Raw genomic sequence first — 18,808 nt, 5'->3', positions numbered from 1 at the left:
ACTGGCATCGAGAGTTGGAACAACGCCATAGGGAGATGGAAACCCACCAAGATCAGCGTCATTCCAAGATGACAGCCAAGATGGACTTACTTATCAAGCACATGGGCGCCCTTATCCTTGCCATCGCATCCTCCTCGGCTCAGCCCAAGGATCATGTTCCTCCACGAGAGGCCAACCGCCCTCCTCCCTTGGAGACCTTGGAGACCGGGCGTAGCCCACAAGGTTTTGGTGGCACCCATGGATTTCCCTATATCACTTATGAGATAGGCGAGCCCTCCACTCGACATGATAAACATCCTTCCCTCCCCCATTACGAACCCTTCAAGCCCATCCTTGGGACATCAGCTCCCCCGTAATGGAAGCTATATGCATACTCATGGGAATGGCTAGCAAGGGCCTAATGTAGATTTTGGGCAGCATTGAATGCAAGGTGTACATGGGCAGCATGCACATGGCAATGGGTAGCATACACATGGCATTTTTGGGCAGCAAGGCCCCAATGCTCAGTTTGGTTTGCATGTATTGCATGGGCAGCAAGGCCCTAATGCAGGTGCACATGGGTAGCATGCACATGGCAGTTTTGGGTAGTAAGGCCCCAATGTTCACTTTTGTTTGCATGTACTATATGGGCAGCATGTTTATGGGAAACAATATGACCAAAGTTTTGGTAATAATCAGCAGCATGCATATGGAGATTCTTATGCAATGCAAGAACAGCAAGCTCGTGTGATTATAACTAGCATCATGCCAATACCTATGCTCATGGACTCACCACTCATCATATTTATGGTTAGCCTAGGATGCAAGGACACCATTGTAGTCATGTTGGACAATCATCATGCAATCTTGGGTAGCATGTTTATGGGCAACAATATGGCCAAAGTTTTGGTAATAGTCAGTAGCAAATAGATGTACATGAGCAGTAGGGCTATTATCACCATATGCAGTATGGGAAGCATGAGTATCATTATGAGTAGCAGCCACATTAGTATGACCCTCCATGGATAGCATGAGCATTATGGTCATGGGCAACCATCTGTTGTACATGAGCAGCAAGATGACTATGAGCAGCATGTTAGAACTACTATTGAGCTAACCAATGGTGATGAGCATGTGTGTAGATTGCTATCTAAGGCTAAACGCATTAGACACCTTACTAGTGATACGATATGGGAACTGCATGCTACGGGCTTATGCTATTGATGTTCTAATCCGATATCTTGTGATCATCAAGACAAATATAGAGCACAGAATGCAAAACTCCTATTTGTATTCGAATATCATTATGCCAAGGATAGGATAGATCTTGCTGAAGACCATTTTGACGTGGGTCCAAATGGATCAAGAAAACATGTCCTTTTAGGAGACCCTTCAGTCTATACACATGTCACATATGTTGATGCAGTACACTTTTTAGCTTATGCAACCCCATGTGTTATTGACAGCATTCAAGCGTAGACCGAGCTTAATCATATGATGCTTATGGCAGACTCGATGCAACAGCTAGTGGTACTGACCATTCTAGCTTTACTTGTGGATGGTAACCCAATGCATGAAAATGATAACCACTTTCCATTTGACCCCGGTGGTAGTGCAGAGACCTACGCTTGCATGGATGACCTGTATGCTGGTGATTCTTACCATGCAGGTTATCCATTTGATCTCGAGGGTTGAAAAAAAGCTCTATCTACATCAGCACTCCCCCGGTGCAGTCCCCTTACTTTGAGGCGGCAACCTTGGCTGAAGGACAACTCGATTTGGACATGTTTTGTAGACAGCCATCTATTTTTGAACAATTTTGGGGCTACATTAATTGCACCCATGCTTGACCTACTTGGGCTGAAAGTGCGCTCAAAGAGCTCCGTTTTGACATGCGGAACATCTCGTTTGGAGTTGCCCATGGCAAGTTATGATAAGTTTTCCACTGCAGGCCTGTTTAGGACAGCATGCTGCCCAGTGTTGTCTAGCCCTTCTTGTTTGGAATTGGTGCCTATCCTTGTACTAAGTTACCTTCTTCCCTCATGCTCACACTGCATACATTCTCATAGGCCACCATTTCACAAGATTTTACCCCCCCTCCCCCCACCCAGCCATACCAATACATCTTCTTTTTGTTTGTGAGGGCAAAAACCTTCCGGGTCGGGATGGAATGTAAAGAATGGGATTAGAAGGTCTTACATGGGGTTAACACGGGGCTAGCACATGCGAATACCTTGTTACACTGATGGGGTATTCAAGGTGTACAAGGACATGATTAGGGTACCATTTGATATCCAAATCTGTCTCCTCACCTTCACCTTCAGCTCCTATGGCTTCCCCTCTCTCTCTCCCCTCTTTCTATCTCTTTCTCTCTCTCTTCTTGTCTTTCTCTCTCTTCCCCTAGTATTTCTCTCTCCTCTACTCTCTTCTTCCCTCTTCTTCTGTAGTCTTTCACTTCTTCTCTCTCTTATTTAGATTAGTTAGGTCTCCTTCATTACAAGATTATGGCCATGTCCATATATGAGGTTTTGCTTGTCATGCCATTAAAATTGTAGTTCATGGTGGTGCTCTTCTTTATTTTATTCTAAATGAGCATAAAGCAATTCTAGCTTGCATGAAGAGTATTAAAAGGACTTGTGGATGTTGTTAGCCTTCATCATGCAATAGACAAATATTGAAAGAATATAAGAAGAGAACAAGTTGTAAGAAGAGAAGAGAAATAGACGAAGCTTGCATGACACAAGAGCATTGGGTACAATCTCACACATACATAGGTGAGAAACTTCTCCATATAGGTATTTATAAAATTGTATTAAGATTTTTTGTTTAAAATAAATTTATGAAGAAAGGAAAATAGGGTAAAAAATATTGGAAAAGGAAAAGGTCTAAGGATGAGTTATTTTTCACCATTTACAAGTAACTTTCTTACTTCATCTCTCTCCTCCAGCTTTCATTGCCTGACTTCTCTTTCCTATTCTTGTGTCTCTCCCTCTTTTTCTAGTATTTCTCTCACCTCTTCCCTATTTCTCTCTCTTTATACCATCTTTCTCTCTCCTTCTATAATATTCTCTCTCCTATCTTTCTTTCTCTTAGTTCACTTCGTGACTAGTGGCATCAGAGCATTAGTCTTTCTTTCTCTTAGTCCACTTCATGACTAGTGGTATTAGAGCATTGGTCTTTGATCCATTCTCCTCCTCCCTTTTCCTTCATATCTAGGTTCAATTTTCAGAATAAAATCCTCTCTCAAACAAGTTCTTTAGGTATAGGACGTGGATTTTGACTAGCCGTGACTTGCACATATGCTACAACTAGAAGACCTCATAACTAGAGGCATTTATAGGAGCTTTGGCAAAAGTGGTGGCATCCATGATTTTTTAGCAAGTCATGGATAAACTTTGAGTTACTTTGATAGGGAATTTGTAAAAATAGCCTTCAATGGACCTCAATGACACTAAAAGTCTTGCTACTTTTCAAAGGAGGATTTCCCCTTTGCTCTCAAACCTTCTTTCTAAAGCTTCCATGGAAGTTCTACCCTTTAATCCTCCCATTAGTCTCTTGCCTGGATGCATATTGTACATAAAACCCAACCATGAGCTTTGTTGCTTCATAAGCTTGCCAAAGAGCACCTAATAGGGAGGGATTTGTGTTGATCTAGTTGTGAAAACAATCCAGATTGTCCAACCATATCTCTTGATAATTTCTAATACATATAGCCAAAAAAAAAAACACTTTTTCCACATTGAGGTCAAAATGGCATCTAGTGTTTCATGTCTTATTAGAGTATTGGAGATTTCTTAACTTACTTAAAAAGTTAAAAAAATCAACTATACTAAAGCAAAGATGTACTATGGCCATGATGAATTCAATTGACAATTGATGGGTTTGGAGTAATTTTTTATTTACAACAAAGATTGCTATGGTGTCATTTGTATTAGCCAAAAGAATAGGTTCTTGTTAATTGCAAGCATCCAAAGATTTTTATTATACAAGAATCTTAGTATTGTTTATGGAGATCTTCCATCTATGTGTGTTGATTCTTAACTGCATAGATAGTAGCATGGCATGGGTTGAACTATGTGAAATGCACTGATGACTGTGTAGACAGTAGCATGGCATGCTCTAAATTGCATGGATAGCAATATCTCATGTTGTAAATTTCATGGGAAAGAGGGTGGACTAAACTATGTGTATAGTAAGTAGCTTCTTCTCAAGCTCATGGACATCACGTAGTTTCCTCAAGCTTTGATGTGAAGGTATTGGATAGCAAGTAGCTTCAACTCATGATTCAAGCTTATGGTGTGGATAGCAATTAGCTTTCTCAAGCTTATGATTCAAGTTTGTGGTGTGGATACAAAGTAACCTCTTCAAGCTCATGGTAATTCTAATGCCTCTCTTAACCATGGCCATTGATGGCTTATATGTTGAAGATTGAAGGCTATTCATCTACATTAAAGCAATATACCTTTCCATTACTACTGTGATACATAGGGCATGCATAAATATTTTCATTCTTTCCAAGATTTGGAGCAAATAGGGGAGCCATTATTCTTCTCAACGGTAAGTATTTCTCTTATTTTGAAGCTTTGGAAAACCTAGATATGGTGAATTTTGGACAATATGGATATTTGACTTAAATTTCATTGATTAGAAGCTTTTAATCAAATCTAAACACTTATGGGATCTACTACAACCTTCATTCTACCATCCAAGTGAGGGTATGTCTCATTTCACCCCTCATTAAGCCTTAATCTCCAATGGTTAAGAATGGGTAGTAGGGGCCTCTAATTTCTCATCAAGAGTGCATCAAGATAGAGGGAATCTTCCTTTTGGAGGCCAAGAAGCTTGTTTACAACATGGACATATAAAGATTGTGCAAGCATGGTTTCGTTAGAGGTCTCTTGAGCATTATTAGGTTGGATTTGGGGAATCCATCAACAACCTTACAATTTCCCATTTTTGAAGGCTAAAGGTAGCTGAATGCATTCTTACTTCAAGGATTGTTCATCAATAAGCCAAACTTTGGAGTCATGGATTTCATGGGGATCTATGTGAGTATGGGAGCTAATACAAGCCAAAATTGGATCCTCCAACCTACATAAAAAAGTAACAAGGTATTTCCAAGACTAAAGATGGGTGATATAGGTCTTTAATTGTTTTTCACATATCATATATCGGTTTCTTAGTATCCTACAAAGTCCCTTATCTCAGTCTACAAGGATAAATAAGGTGAAAGTTTGATTTATAGGTCTCTCGCATAATTAATTGGACAAAAATTTATGACTAATTTTGTAAAATATTACACGGCGTAGCGAACAGAATCTGAGAAAGAGATAGAGAGTACACAACAGATAAGAGGAGAATCAGTAAATTCTTTAACTCCAAACAACTGATACAAAGATGGCTCTGTCCACTCGTGCGCTTCCACTGTGTGAAGCTTAGATGGCGATCTAGACAGAAGATAGGTGAAGAGCTTAAGGCTAGCTGGAACAACAACTCTGACTGGGTGAAAGATGAGTGTTAGATGGCTACGAAGGGGTTTAGCTTTTATAGCCCGCGAAGGTCGTTAGGTCGGCCTGCTGACCGACCTACCATATGAGCCTCCACTAGTCGGCCAGGGAATATTCCCTTTACCATCGGGCCCCACAATAGGGGCCCCTTTTAACTCCCTTACCACGCAACTCAATGCAATGTGCCTCGAGTTGCTACCAGCTTAACCACTCCGGCTAACCCAAAGATTTGACCCACAACAATCACCTTTTTGCCATCCGGTCACATAGACCTCATCTGATATACAAGTCAGGACTCAACCAATGTCCGGGCTCACATTTGGCTTCTCCTCATAATGGGGGCCTTACAACTTTGAGCACCATGGATCATTGGTAGCACCTAATGAGGGTGGGGCATTGATCATATCTAACACCCCCCCTCAATGTCCACCCATAGGTGAACTATCTCCTCGGCCCAATGCCGAGTCTCTGAAGATGAACTTGAAGCAGATCCTTTGTAAGTGCTTTGGTGAAGATATCTGCTCCATTCTCCTCTGTTGGACAGTAGACCAATTCCACTATCCCATCCTCCATCAAATCACGCACATAGTGATACTGGATCTCTATATGTTTGGTGCGTGCATGAAACACTGGATTTTTGGCAATGGCGATGCAACTCTGATTGTCACATCTCAGCATAGTTGGTTCTTCATCCTGCACTCCCATATGCCATAGAATCCTTCTCAACCATACGGCCTCACATGCAGCAAAACAAGCTGCCTTGTACTCTGCTTCGGTAGAAGACAATGCCACTGTTGGTTGCTTCTTACTAATCCAAGAGAAAATTCTTGAACCTAAAGAGAAACAATAACCAGAAACTGACTTCCTGGAATCAATGTCTCCTGCCCAATTTGAGTCACAGTTCCCCACAAGAGAAGTTCTGAAACTGTATGTGATACCATAGTCAAGAGTTTTCTTCAAGTATCTGAGCACCCGCATCCCAGCCTTCCAATGACTCTCATGAGGTTTGTTTGAGAACCTGCTCAAAACACCAACAGCAAAACTGATATCTGGTCTGGTGTTACACAAGTAGATCAGACTGCCGACCAACCTCCTATACCTCCCAATGTCTGCTAATGCTGATGTATCCTCGACGGATAACTTTGCATTCACCTCCATAGGTGTAGCTATCTCCTTGCACTCGGTCATGCCAAATGCCTTCAAGATCTCCCATGCATACTTCTTCTGAGAGATGAAGATCTTTCCTAGCTCTTGCCAGACTTCAATCCCCAAACAATAGTGTAGCAAGCCCAAGTCTGTCATTTCAAACTCAGAACTCAAAGCCTTTCGAGTTTGGTTGATCATATCTTCATAGTCACCTGTAATAAGAAGGTCGTCCACATATAGGACAATCACTACAGACTTTTTACCATCCCTGTAAACATATAAATTAGCATATGAGGCACATCTTTTGAAGTTTAGGTTTAAAAAGAACCTATCTATCTGCTGGTACCATGCTCTGGGGGCTTGTTTCAGCCCATACAATGCCTTCTTCAATTTACACACTTTGTTCTCAGAATGGGGGGCCTCAAACCTTGGTGGTTGAGCCACATACACCTCCTCCTTGAGGTCACCATTTAAGAACGCTGACTTAACATCCATTTGGTACACTGGCCACTTCTTGTGGGCAGCCACTGCAAGTACCGTGCGAATAGTGGTCATTTTGGCAATTGGGGCAAATGACTCTTGAAAATCAAACCCTTCAACTTGTGAAAATCCTTGGGCAACCAGTCTAGCTTTGTACTTTTCTAAGGTACCATCAGCCTTGTACTTTACCTTCCAGATCCACTTGGTGCCAATAACCTTTCGCTTTGCTGGTCAATCCACTAGCTCCCAAGTGTCATTCTTCATTATGCTGTCATACTCTGCCTGCATAGCATCCTTCCATGATGGATCTGCAAGTGCTTCTTCTAAGTCAGTTGGCTCCTTTACTTCTCTCGTAATCTCAACCATCAAGGCCATATTGACTATGTGAGCAGAAGCCCTCCTTTTCTTCTCTATTCTCTGAGACATCCTTGGTCCGTCTGCCTTCTCCTCAACAGATGCAGGCATAGGATTATTGTGGTCATAGAGCTGCTTCACCCATCGTGGCAATGGCTTTTCCGGTGGGGTGATGTCAGGTTGGTGAACTTTTTCCTCATCATCTGAAGATGATGCTTCCTCCTCCTTAAGGATAGGGATAGCTCTCGAGACATGTTCATAGTGGACTACTTCTTCGCTTGATGATAAAGTGGAAGAACTTGCCTTCTCCTCCTCCACTGTATGCGGCTCCTCCTTGAACACCACATCACGACTCGCGATGATCTTCTTTGCCTCTTGGTCATATAACTTGTAAGCCTTCTGCTCATCACTATAACCCAAGAAGATACATTTTCTGCTTTTTGGTTGTAACTTGTTTCTCTTCTCATCTGGAACATGTGTATAACATTCACATCCAAAAATTCTGAAATGTGAAACTGATGGTTTCTTACCAGTGTAAGCCTCATGAGGTGTTTTTCCCTTGAGAGCCTTTGTGTAGCTCCGATTTAGAATGTAGACTGCAGTATTAATAGCTTCAACCCAAAAATGGTTAGGCAATCCCTTGCCCTTTAGCGTGCATCTTGCCATCTCCACAATGGTACGATTCCTGCGTTCCACAACACCATTCTGCTGAGGTGTGTGAGGCGTCATCAATTGACGCTTGATCCCTTTGCTCTTGCAAAAGCCTTCAAACTCCTTTGAGTTGAACTCACCACCACCATCTGTTCTAAATTTCTTCACACTTTTCCCTGTTTCATTCTCAGCAAGTATTAGCCATTCTTTAAACGTACCAAAAGCTTGAGCCTTATCACGAAGGAAGTACACCCACATCTTCCTACTGTAGTCGTCGACAATCAACATAAAATAAGAAGATCCCCGCAAGGCCTGTGTAGACATCTTACCACACAAGTCAGCATGCACCAACTCTAGAGAAGCCTGTGCTCTATTCTTGCTTTCTTGTGGAAATGCCTTTCTTTGTTGCTTGCCCATCATACAAGCTTCACATGGTTCCTTCAATTCAGTTATTGTAGGTAGGTGAGCAACCATACCTTGCTTTTGCATCTCCTTCAATACTGCAAATCCGATGTGTCCAAACCTTTCATGCCAAAGCTTACTTGTGCCCACTCCAGCGGTGGCTGTAAGAGCACTTAGCTCATACAAGTTGTTCCTTCTTTCTCCTTTGCCAACAATTGTGCCAGCACTATCAATAATTTCTGCACCTGTCTTCTTGAACCTCACTTCATGACCAAGATTAGTTATGGCAGCAACTGATAAGAGATTTCTCCTGATTTCGGGAACATACAACACATTTGAAAGCTTTTTGACTTCACCATTTGCAGCAACAAAAGAAATAGTACCTGTGCCCGCAGCAGGGCATTTAACATCATTTCCAACCGTCACAATGATGGATTCTTGTAGAGGCTGCATAGAACCGTATAGACCTTTCTTGTTGGTCATGTGACGGGAGGCCCCACTATCCAACACCCAAGAGTCAGTGGTAGATTCTTCTTGCGCCGAGGAGCACACTTCCTCAATGGTCGCCATGAATAATTCCAACTCTACTTCAGCCGTATTGGCTGTCTCTTTCCCTTTACTTTTAAGGGTCTTCTTTTCATCTGCCTTCTTGACACGACAATCTGCAATTGCATGTCCTTTCTTCTTACAGTAGAAGCACTCTCCTTGAAACTTCTTCTTGCCGCCCTTCTTCTTTTTGTCACCATCATTTTTGGTGGAGGAAACACCTTTGCCTTTTGCATTGGCAGAGAATGCAGCATCTCCATTGTTGCTTCCTTCTCGGGCTTTCAGCCTCAACTCCTCCTCCATTAATAATGCACAAAACTCCTCAAAAGTCAAAGCTTGAGGTCTCACCTGAGTATTAAGGGCAGTTACTAGTCCATCAAAATTTTGTGGACAAATCCGAAGACACCTCCGAGCTAGCTCTTCACTAGTCTTTTGTATCCCAGCGCCAGCCATCTGGTCGCGCAGATTCTTAATCCGAGTGATGAATGCTTCAACCGTCTCTCCTTCAGCAAACTTCTCCGCTGCTAGTTGATTCTCCAAGTTTTGAATCCTTGTTTGGTTTCATGTTTCATACTGACTCCTTAGTACATTCCAAGCATCTGACGCTTTGGTTGTATGCTGAATCAGAGTCAAAACACTGTCAGAACAGCTTGTAACTAAGGCACACAATGCATTTGCATTCCTTTGTTTCCAAGCTCGTAGAAGATCTGCATTCGGAGGAATCATCACACTAGGATTTGATGGGTCGGGGGTAGGCTGTGGTTCTGCGTCAGTCCCCAGCACAGTCTCCAGAAGCTCATAAGAATCAAGGATAGTTGTAATTTTGAACTTCCACAAGGTGTAGTTTGTACCATCTAACTTGCCTTCGCTGAAGGTTGGTGGACGAATCCTCAGTGTTTGAATAGCCGGTACAGCAGCACCACCTCCTGCACCGCTTCCTGATGCGCCAGAACTGCTTCTCGGAGTCGACATCGTTTCTCTTTGCTGTTGAAGCCTTTGCCTCTTGCACGCTCTCCAATCTCTAGAGCCCCCTGGGCTCTGATACCATGTAAAATATTACACGGCGCAGCGAACAGAATCTGAGAAAGAGATAGAGAGTACACAATAGATAAGAGGAGAATCAGTAAATTCTTTAACTCCAAACAATTGATACAAAGATGGCTCTGTCCACCCGTGCGCTTCCACTGTGTGAAGCTTAGATGGCGATCTAGACAGAAGATAGGTGAAGAGCTTAAGGCTAGCTGGAACAACAACTCTGACTGGGTGAAAGATGAGTGTTAGATGGCTGCAAAGGGGTTTAGCTTTTATAGCCCGCGAAGGTCGTTAGGTCGGCCTGCTGACCGACCTACCATATGAGCCTCCACTAGTCGGCCAGGGAATATTCCAAGGAATATTCCCTTTACCATCGGGCCCCTTTTAACTCCCTTACCACGCAACTCAATGCAATGTGCCTCAAGTTGCTACCAGCTTAACCACTCCGTCTAACCCAAAGATTAGACCCACAACAATCACCTTTTTGCCATCCGGTCACATAGACCTCATCTGATATACAAGTCAGGACTCAACCAATGTCCGGGCTCACATTTGGCTTCTCCTCATAATGGGGGCCTTACAACTTTGAGCACCATGGATCATTGGTAGCACCTAATGAGGGTGGGGCATTGATCATATCTAACAAATTTAAGGACAATAGGTACAATAGGACTTCACTCTAAAATGGCAAGGAACCTGAGTATTATGACCATTATTAAAGAGATTGATTCCAGCAAGTTAGATGTTCATATGGCTGACATGATGGATACTTTAGCACATGCATCTTTTGATGACTCTAAGATGGCATGAGAGGTGATAGATGTGCGTATGATAGAGCAATTACTTGTTCATCAACTAAACCTTCATCTTTCTCAGTTGATACATCAAAGTATTATGTAGGCCCTCATCAATCTTTATGACAACATTGTTTTCCAAGGATATATAGGTATTGTGGAAGCCAAAAAAAATGCTGGTTGCATTGAGATGGCAAGCTCATTTGTGCCGACATTGATGATGAACCCCCTAGTTAACCTTTGTACTTAGCATGTAAGTGGTCATTATGATCCTCACATGGGTACTAATGTATTAGTTATTATATTTGATATATTACACCTACCTACAACTGGCATGGCTAAAGCACTAGTTGATTAGTATAGTTAGTTATGCACTGCCTGACTTAGTAGGTCACTTTCCTTTATATTGTATCTTATCTATACTTTATGTACATTGTATTGTGTGAAAAAGAAGAAAAAAAACCGAAAAGAAAATGTATTGGTCTCCATCTCTCTTCTTGCGTTCTTGTGTGAACTATTTCTTGTGTATATTATGTGTCTTTGATGCAGTAGCTCAAGCAAGTGTCCCCACCATGCAATTCCTGGCCTATGATCAAAGTGAAACCATTGAGGAAAGCTAGTTTTAGAGGTTGAAGTAAATGAGAAGGAGCAAGGATTCAAATAATCAAGTAATTAGTAAGAAGCTCTTCCATTCTCTCTCTTTTTCCCAGGAGAGCATTTGATATTGGAAGATCGGAGTGAGAGCATAAAGCTACATGCACAAGAGGGAGAGAAAGCTTAAATAAAAAAAGGAAATCTTGCTTAATAAGTCGTTCAAGTACAACTAAGGTACACTCTCTCTACACTTGTGAGTGACCTCAAGGCTATTTATATAGCCTCAATGTGGGATAGGGTTAGGGTTTCCCTTCCTCTGCAGGTCATTCACACCTCATCTTCCCTCATGCACTCTTGCTTACTCAGGCTTCACATGTTACAATTAACACCCCCTCTAAATTCTAAGGTGGCATTAGATTACATAGCATGTAAATGGTTTTCCCTCGATGAATGAATAGAATGGTTTTATAAAATACACTACAAGGATGTGTATGGACAAATGATACAATAGATACTAGAAAACTTGTTGGTTATCAAGAGCTTTGGAGATATATTTGGCCTCCAATTCTTTGGGTACTTCAAGAGAGCGTGGACATTTACTAGTGATATGCCTTGTTTGTTTACATTTTTTGCACTTCATCTCGTTGGGATATTTTTTCCAGCAATTGCCTAAAATATGTCAATTTTTATTGCAAAAGGAACATTTACTAGTCAGAGTAAGGACTAAGAGTTGGTTTGTTGAAGTAGATGTTGAGCCCGTGTTGCCTTCCTTTTGGTTTCCTTTCTCCTTATTCAAACAAGACTGAATGACACCTTCAAGTGTAGGATTTGGTACATTTATTAGGGTAGTAAAACAAGGATTGAAAAGACTTTCCTTATAGCTTTCAAAAGTATTGAAATGACATCTTGTTTAGCAAGAATCAAAGCTTGGACTAATGTTGATTAAGCTAGCAGACCCTTCATGTCGAAACTAAGCTTTCCTAGGTCTTCTCCTTGCTTGTGTTCCAGGCTGAAGAACTCAATTTTTGAGGAAGATTTTGGAATTCTATCCTCTTCACCATAAAATTTCTTGAGTTTATTCCACTTCTCATTTGTAGTTGCAAGTTGGTCAATATGGTGAATTACAGATTCATTTGGGTGCTTTATTATTATGGCTTGGACTCTTTCATCAGCTTCTACATCCATATGGTTGGATGGATCAATGGGTTTGGTCCCTTTGATGAAGGGCCACTAACCCCTCTCCATCATTTTTATATTTCACAAACACCTACCATGGGTGGAAGTCTCTCCCATCCAAACTTCTGGATTTGAGGCTTTACATCAATATAGGCCATGATAGGAAGGTCTTCCTAATTGCATGAGGCAATGCAAGGCGAGCAGAAGCAACTAAAAGGATATTTTAACCTAAGTGAATAGTAGGCTGAAACTAACTCATGTGTACTCTGACAAATAAGATTAGATGAACAGAAGGAAATGGTCTATGTGTTTATATCTAACACATAGCCTTACAACGATCAAGAGTGAGATGCTGAGAGTTAAGCATTTAGAGGATATACTTAAGATGAGAAAAACCTAATCTTGTGCAAAGACATAGAATAGCTTCCACAACTGATTTAAACCAAGATAATGATTGGGGTTTGGAGCATTAGTTCTTAAAAGCACTCATCTCAAATTTATGTCTCACTTGATATGTGATATGTCGAGTCTTTTGATGGACTTCGCAATGTCCATTAAGTGTGTCTAGCCCAAAGAGAGAGCTTTCAAGTCTAAAATAGTCTCCATTGAAGATTAGTCACTAAATAGAATCACTATTAGTGTCTCCTAGGATGATTAAGGTTGGGATGAGAAAGCTTCAAGCTTGCTAGCTATGGTTGCCAGCTAGACCCATAGTTAGGATCTCACTATTGTGGCCAATAAAGAGGGAGTTTTTCAAAACAGTTTGAGGTGGAGATAGCTCACTTAGGGGGTTATAAATGCCCAATAAAATCCCCTTCAGTGGGGTTCATCAAAGAGAGCATTTGCAAGTCCCTCTCTAGGTGTGAAAACTACCCTAGATTTGGGTTTTTCTTCAATGCTGGGATCTTGTGTGTCGAATGTGGGCATTGTTGTGCCACACTAATACAGCCTAAGGTGGGGAGAAGGTTTCTGGAAGGAAACTTCTTGAGATATTACTTCCTTTCTTTTCCCTAGGCCCTCCATTGGGCTAGTGGTCAGAATTGGCTATGGTGGAAAAGAAGATAAAAATGAGTAGAATGAGATCTTTGGATGTCCTTGAGAGTGATCTCCTACCTATTTATATAGCCTCACTGTGGGCTAGGGTTAGCCCTTCAATTCATTTACATTCATCTTTCCTCATGCACCAATGCGGTTCACATACTATACTTCTAACATTTGAGGCCATTTGAAGCCCCATTTTAGCTTCACAAGGTTGTGAATAGTAGTTTCAAGGTATATTGAAATCTTGCTTGTGTTAGTTGTTCTCACGTGCATAGGTTACAAATTTCAGATGTGTAAGTTTTGAGGTGTTTGTTAGGAAGAAAACACAAGGTTTATCTACAAACAAGTTGCAAATTATATACGTGGCTGAGAAGTCTTAGCAAGAAAGGCTACGTACTGTGTTGCTGTGCATATCCAGGGAAAGGTTGTAGAAGACTTGCTAGTTTTCTAGTACTTAGGTTTGTCATAATGGTTGAGCACAGTGGAATTTCTATTATTGAGAGGCTAGACAAGAATAACTATCTCATCATGGAAGTTTCATGTGATAAACCTCCTTGTTGGAAAATACCTATTTGAGTTGATTTCATGTGAAGAAAAGGAACTAGAGCTAAGCAATTCTACAATTGTAGAAGAATTAAAAGCATGGAAAGAATGGAATGCAAAAGACAAAAAGTTAATGTATTGGCTATTTGCAGTCTTTGATAACACTATGTTGGGGGATCAAAAATGTAAAAACTTCACATCTTAGATAATCTTTAAGAATATGTTTTCAATAAATACAAAGGCATAGAAGACGTTTATAAATTAGTATGTTTTGAAGGGAAGAAGCATTGCAGATACCTTAACAACTATTGATGCAATACTTAATAATGATGATTTTGTTTCATCTACTTATTAGGGTAAGCATGTATCCCTCTTTCATTGACAATATGGCCCAAGTACTCCACCTCAGTCTAGATGAAAGAGCACTTCTTCTCTTTAGCAAAGAGTCCATAATTTCTCAATACATCAAGAACCTTCCTCATATGTGATAAATGGTCCTATAGAGTCTTGTTGTAAATCAATATGTCATCAAAGATGACTAGGATAAATTAGAAGAAGAACGGCTACAAAATCTTACTTATCAGACTCTAGAAGGTAACTCGAGCATTACTAAGGCCAAATGGTATCACTTGGACATATTATGGCCCATGATTAGTCCTAAAGGTAGTGTTAACTTCATCACCCTTTCGCATATGGATTTGATGATATCCTAACCTCAAATCAAACTTGGTAAAGAATCTAGCCCCCTCGAGCTCAACAAAAGAGAACCCATCAAAAAAATGAAAAGGATATCCAAACCTACCAACCATTCGAAGAAAATTTTAAGGTCAACATAGAGGCAACGTTTTATAATATAGACAAGGCTAGAAACTTGGAGGAGAACTATCCTAAAAACAATGCAACTACTACAAGCTACAACAACCTATAAAAACACTTAAGTTGCCACTATCGTTCATACAAAGTGTAGGGCTCTTAGAACCTCTTCAAACATCCATGCAGATGGAAGAAATAGTGGTAGCATGTGTCTCATGAAGAATCCCTCCTAGATCAAAAGGAAAAGTGTCAACATGATCATAAAAATGTTCTTGCCCAACTTTCTCTTCAACATCCTCATTGTAAATGGTTTTCACAAATACATTTGTTTCATCATTATCATCCTCTGAGTCTTTAAAGACTAACATATTATGGACCTTGGCTTTTGCATTATTGTATACATAATTTGTTGCATGGTCAATTGTATACTTCTCTCCACATTTGAAACATAAGCCTTTTTCTTCTCTTTCTTTGTATAGATCCATAGGAATTGACTTTGGATTAACATAGGCTAAAGTAGTTATAAACTTCTTATCCCATTTTTAAAAATCCACTCTTGGACTACTTGTTATCCTGAAATCGCCTTGAGGTCTTGAAGCATTGAATGATGGATAAGTTGGCACTCTAAAGCTTCGACTTGGTGCATGATTGCTGCCATAAACATGTAAAACTTGTTCCTATTTTAAAACAATCCTTGGCTATCTAGAACTAGGCCAAAATGAGGACTCTCTTCTATACTTCATTCCATAATGTTTCGCAAGCTCAATGGCTTTGAAAAGAGTGGTGGGCTTTTGTGCTATAACATCAACTAATAAAGAAGATTCTAAACCATACATATACTTGTGGAGTTTAGCTTCATCACTTATACTCTCTAAATACATGGTAAGGTTGACAAATTTGTTTATATAATATTGTATACTTAGGCCTCTTTGCTCTAGTATGTACTATCTAGCCAATTTCTCTTTTTCAAGAGGAGAGACAAAGACCTCAACCATAAGTGACTTGAATGTATCCCAACTCTCTACTAGCATGTTCTCTTATCTTAATATATCTCCACTACGTATGTGCAAATCCTTCCAAATATAATGAGGCAAAATGAATCTTCATATAATCAGTTTTAAGGAATATGTCAAAATAGGACTCTTTCTTTGAAATCTATTACTCTAGGTCAATGGTGATGATTATTGTCCATTGTACTTTTTCAAAATGATTTTGTCTTTCAATTCCCTTTCATGAAAAGGTTGTTGTCCCAAAATAGACTGATCATGATTATAAGAATTGAATCTCCAAAATGAGACATTACTCTTCCAAAAGGTGGGTGAGAGTTAGTGTTGAACCTTCTTGATGGTAAAGGACCTCTAGAAACTTGAGGATTTAGTCCATAAGCCTATGGGACTAGCACTATTCATCTTGCCTAAATAGTCATCATGTCTTTTGAAGTCTCTCCTACTTTCATATTTCCTATTGGGAATGCCTCTTCATCTAATAATTGATTGAATTTGACCATTTTGATAAGGTGGATGAAGTGGGACTAATGGGTCACTGCTTGATTGTACTTTCTCCCTAGCATCCTTGGTTCGCATCTACATTTGTATCCATTGAGATAATTGAGCCATGATTTGTGTATTGGATTCTACCAATTTGTCAATTGAAGGCTTTGTTTGGGTAGTGGAATCCACTAACAGCTCAGTAGAAGACTTGGTTTGATGACTAGACAACACCATTTATTCAACTTTGGATAGTAGCTCTATATACTTTTGAGCATGTCTATTTTCATGTTCACACATGGTATGATTAAGAGCACTAAGTTATCCTTACACTTTAGGTTGTTCAATACTCTCTTTAGGTATATTTTCCAATAGATTATCTCTGATTTATTGGGCATATTCATCCTGGGCCTTACTCTTCTCTTTATGACTTGTCATAGTAGTGCACTCTTACAGTAATCCCTTGTCACTAAATTGGCTATAAGTTGAGCTAAAAAATTTTAATTTTTAAAAATTTTGATCCAAAATATATCCAAAAATGCCCTCTTTGAGATGAGCTATACCATGTTATAGTAAGTCTAAAATAAAATATTATGTAACCCAATCAGTGAGGCTAAACTGTCTACGCTTGCATTCTATTTTAACATGTAAGTACCTTGTTTCCACCAGTGAAAGAAAAATGGTTGTACTTAATGGGCTTAAAAACCCCATAGGGAGCTGGATAGGACTTGTGGGCAACCTATAGTAGTATGTGCACCTATATCCCAATGATGAAAATGCTACCTATAGTGACGTATTCATACCCTATAGTGTCTTGTAAAAGCCTTGTTTCACCCTCTCTTGATATTCAAGATACTAAATCTTTGAGACTGCATGAATCTTTCATGCTCCACTCATGGTACCTATGTGAGGGATAAAATAGAATGATAGGATCCCTGTAGGTGCTCAAAATCATTGGGAGGTGGGAAAAGTTTCCCTCGGTTCGGCTCATTGACCCCTTTAGGATCTTTAATAGTGGGAGAGAGTCACCTCTCTATTGTCCCACTATCTCCCCTGGCATCTACCTTTTTCCTTAGTGGGGATCTCAACATGGTAGAGATACTATACTCTAATCAATCAACATGATATGCATTACTAAAGTTTTCATTCAGCTCACTCCATGAGATGTAATAGGATTGAAATTGGAAAAATGAATAGGATGAGGGTCTTACGATATAGTGACTCATTTTGACTTATCCTTTACAATGGATTATGATATATTTTTCAATGAATCAAATAATTTTTAACACATCATTATACTAGAGTGAGAAAGTTAACGAATCAATTGGAGTCTAACAAATAGGATTGAATGTAATGTTAAAAACTCAAGCAAGAGCTTCTAATTCACTGTTTGAATCAAGTAAGCAAGGCACTCCATGAATGGGCTGATTTAACCAATGATGGGTTGAAATTTGATGGAGAAATTTTTAATTCTTTAATCTCTCAATAAAATGGATGAAGCTTAGCAATTGGATAGATGACAGAGATTGCGAATTGAAGAGAAATACCTCTTACATAGCTTGATGAAGGTTTGAATGATCCCCAAATGCTTGATGAAGCCTTTGATTGCTCAATGCTACTAAAATAACCTTCAATCCTTGTTCCGTAGACACATAAAAGTAATCTTGAAACCTCAAAAGTCTTAGATTGAAGAATTGAACCCATTTTTCCCAAAACTTGAATCCATGAAAGCTCTTAAGGTTGAGGCTAATCTTGCTCAAATCCTTACAATTTCTTCAAGAAATATTTAGTAGAATGAATCCTAGGGCTGAAATGATGAAGAATTTTCAAGAAATGTAAGAGAAGTTGAAGCTTGGACTAAAGCTTTCATGGCTGCCCATGGACTGCAATGTTAGGATTCGTAAAAGTAAGTAATATGCCACAAGGATTGGAAAGGATGCTCTCAATAAAGGAGGTGTTTTATGCTTAATGAAGCCTTGATGTGCAAGATTGATGCAGAAGAAGATGAACATCAACAAATGATTAGCCAGGCTTCCTAAAATTGTGCATTTTGTCTGAGTTGTTCTTGAAGCAACATAGATAGCTAAAACTCCTCTGATAGGTTATGTCCCAACTTGGAATGAAGAAAGAAAGCTTATGCAAGTATTGAATAGCCTCTAGAGATGAAGGTCTAAGAGGTAGAGTGAATTATCTATTGAAAACTTCATGAAACTTGTAGGGAAGTTTCAAGAAATGAGAAAGTGAATCCTCTCTTTGAAAAGTA

The sequence above is a fragment of the Lygodium microphyllum genome, chromosome 27 (genome assembly GCF_053477565.2).
Source record: "Lygodium microphyllum isolate KBCC chromosome 27, Lygodium_microphyllum_v1.1.10, whole genome shotgun sequence".
Classification (NCBI taxonomy): Eukaryota; Viridiplantae; Streptophyta; class Polypodiopsida; order Schizaeales; family Lygodiaceae; genus Lygodium; species Lygodium microphyllum.
The sequence above is the reverse complement of the archived record's forward strand: the minus strand, read 5'-3'. Positions refer to the sequence as shown.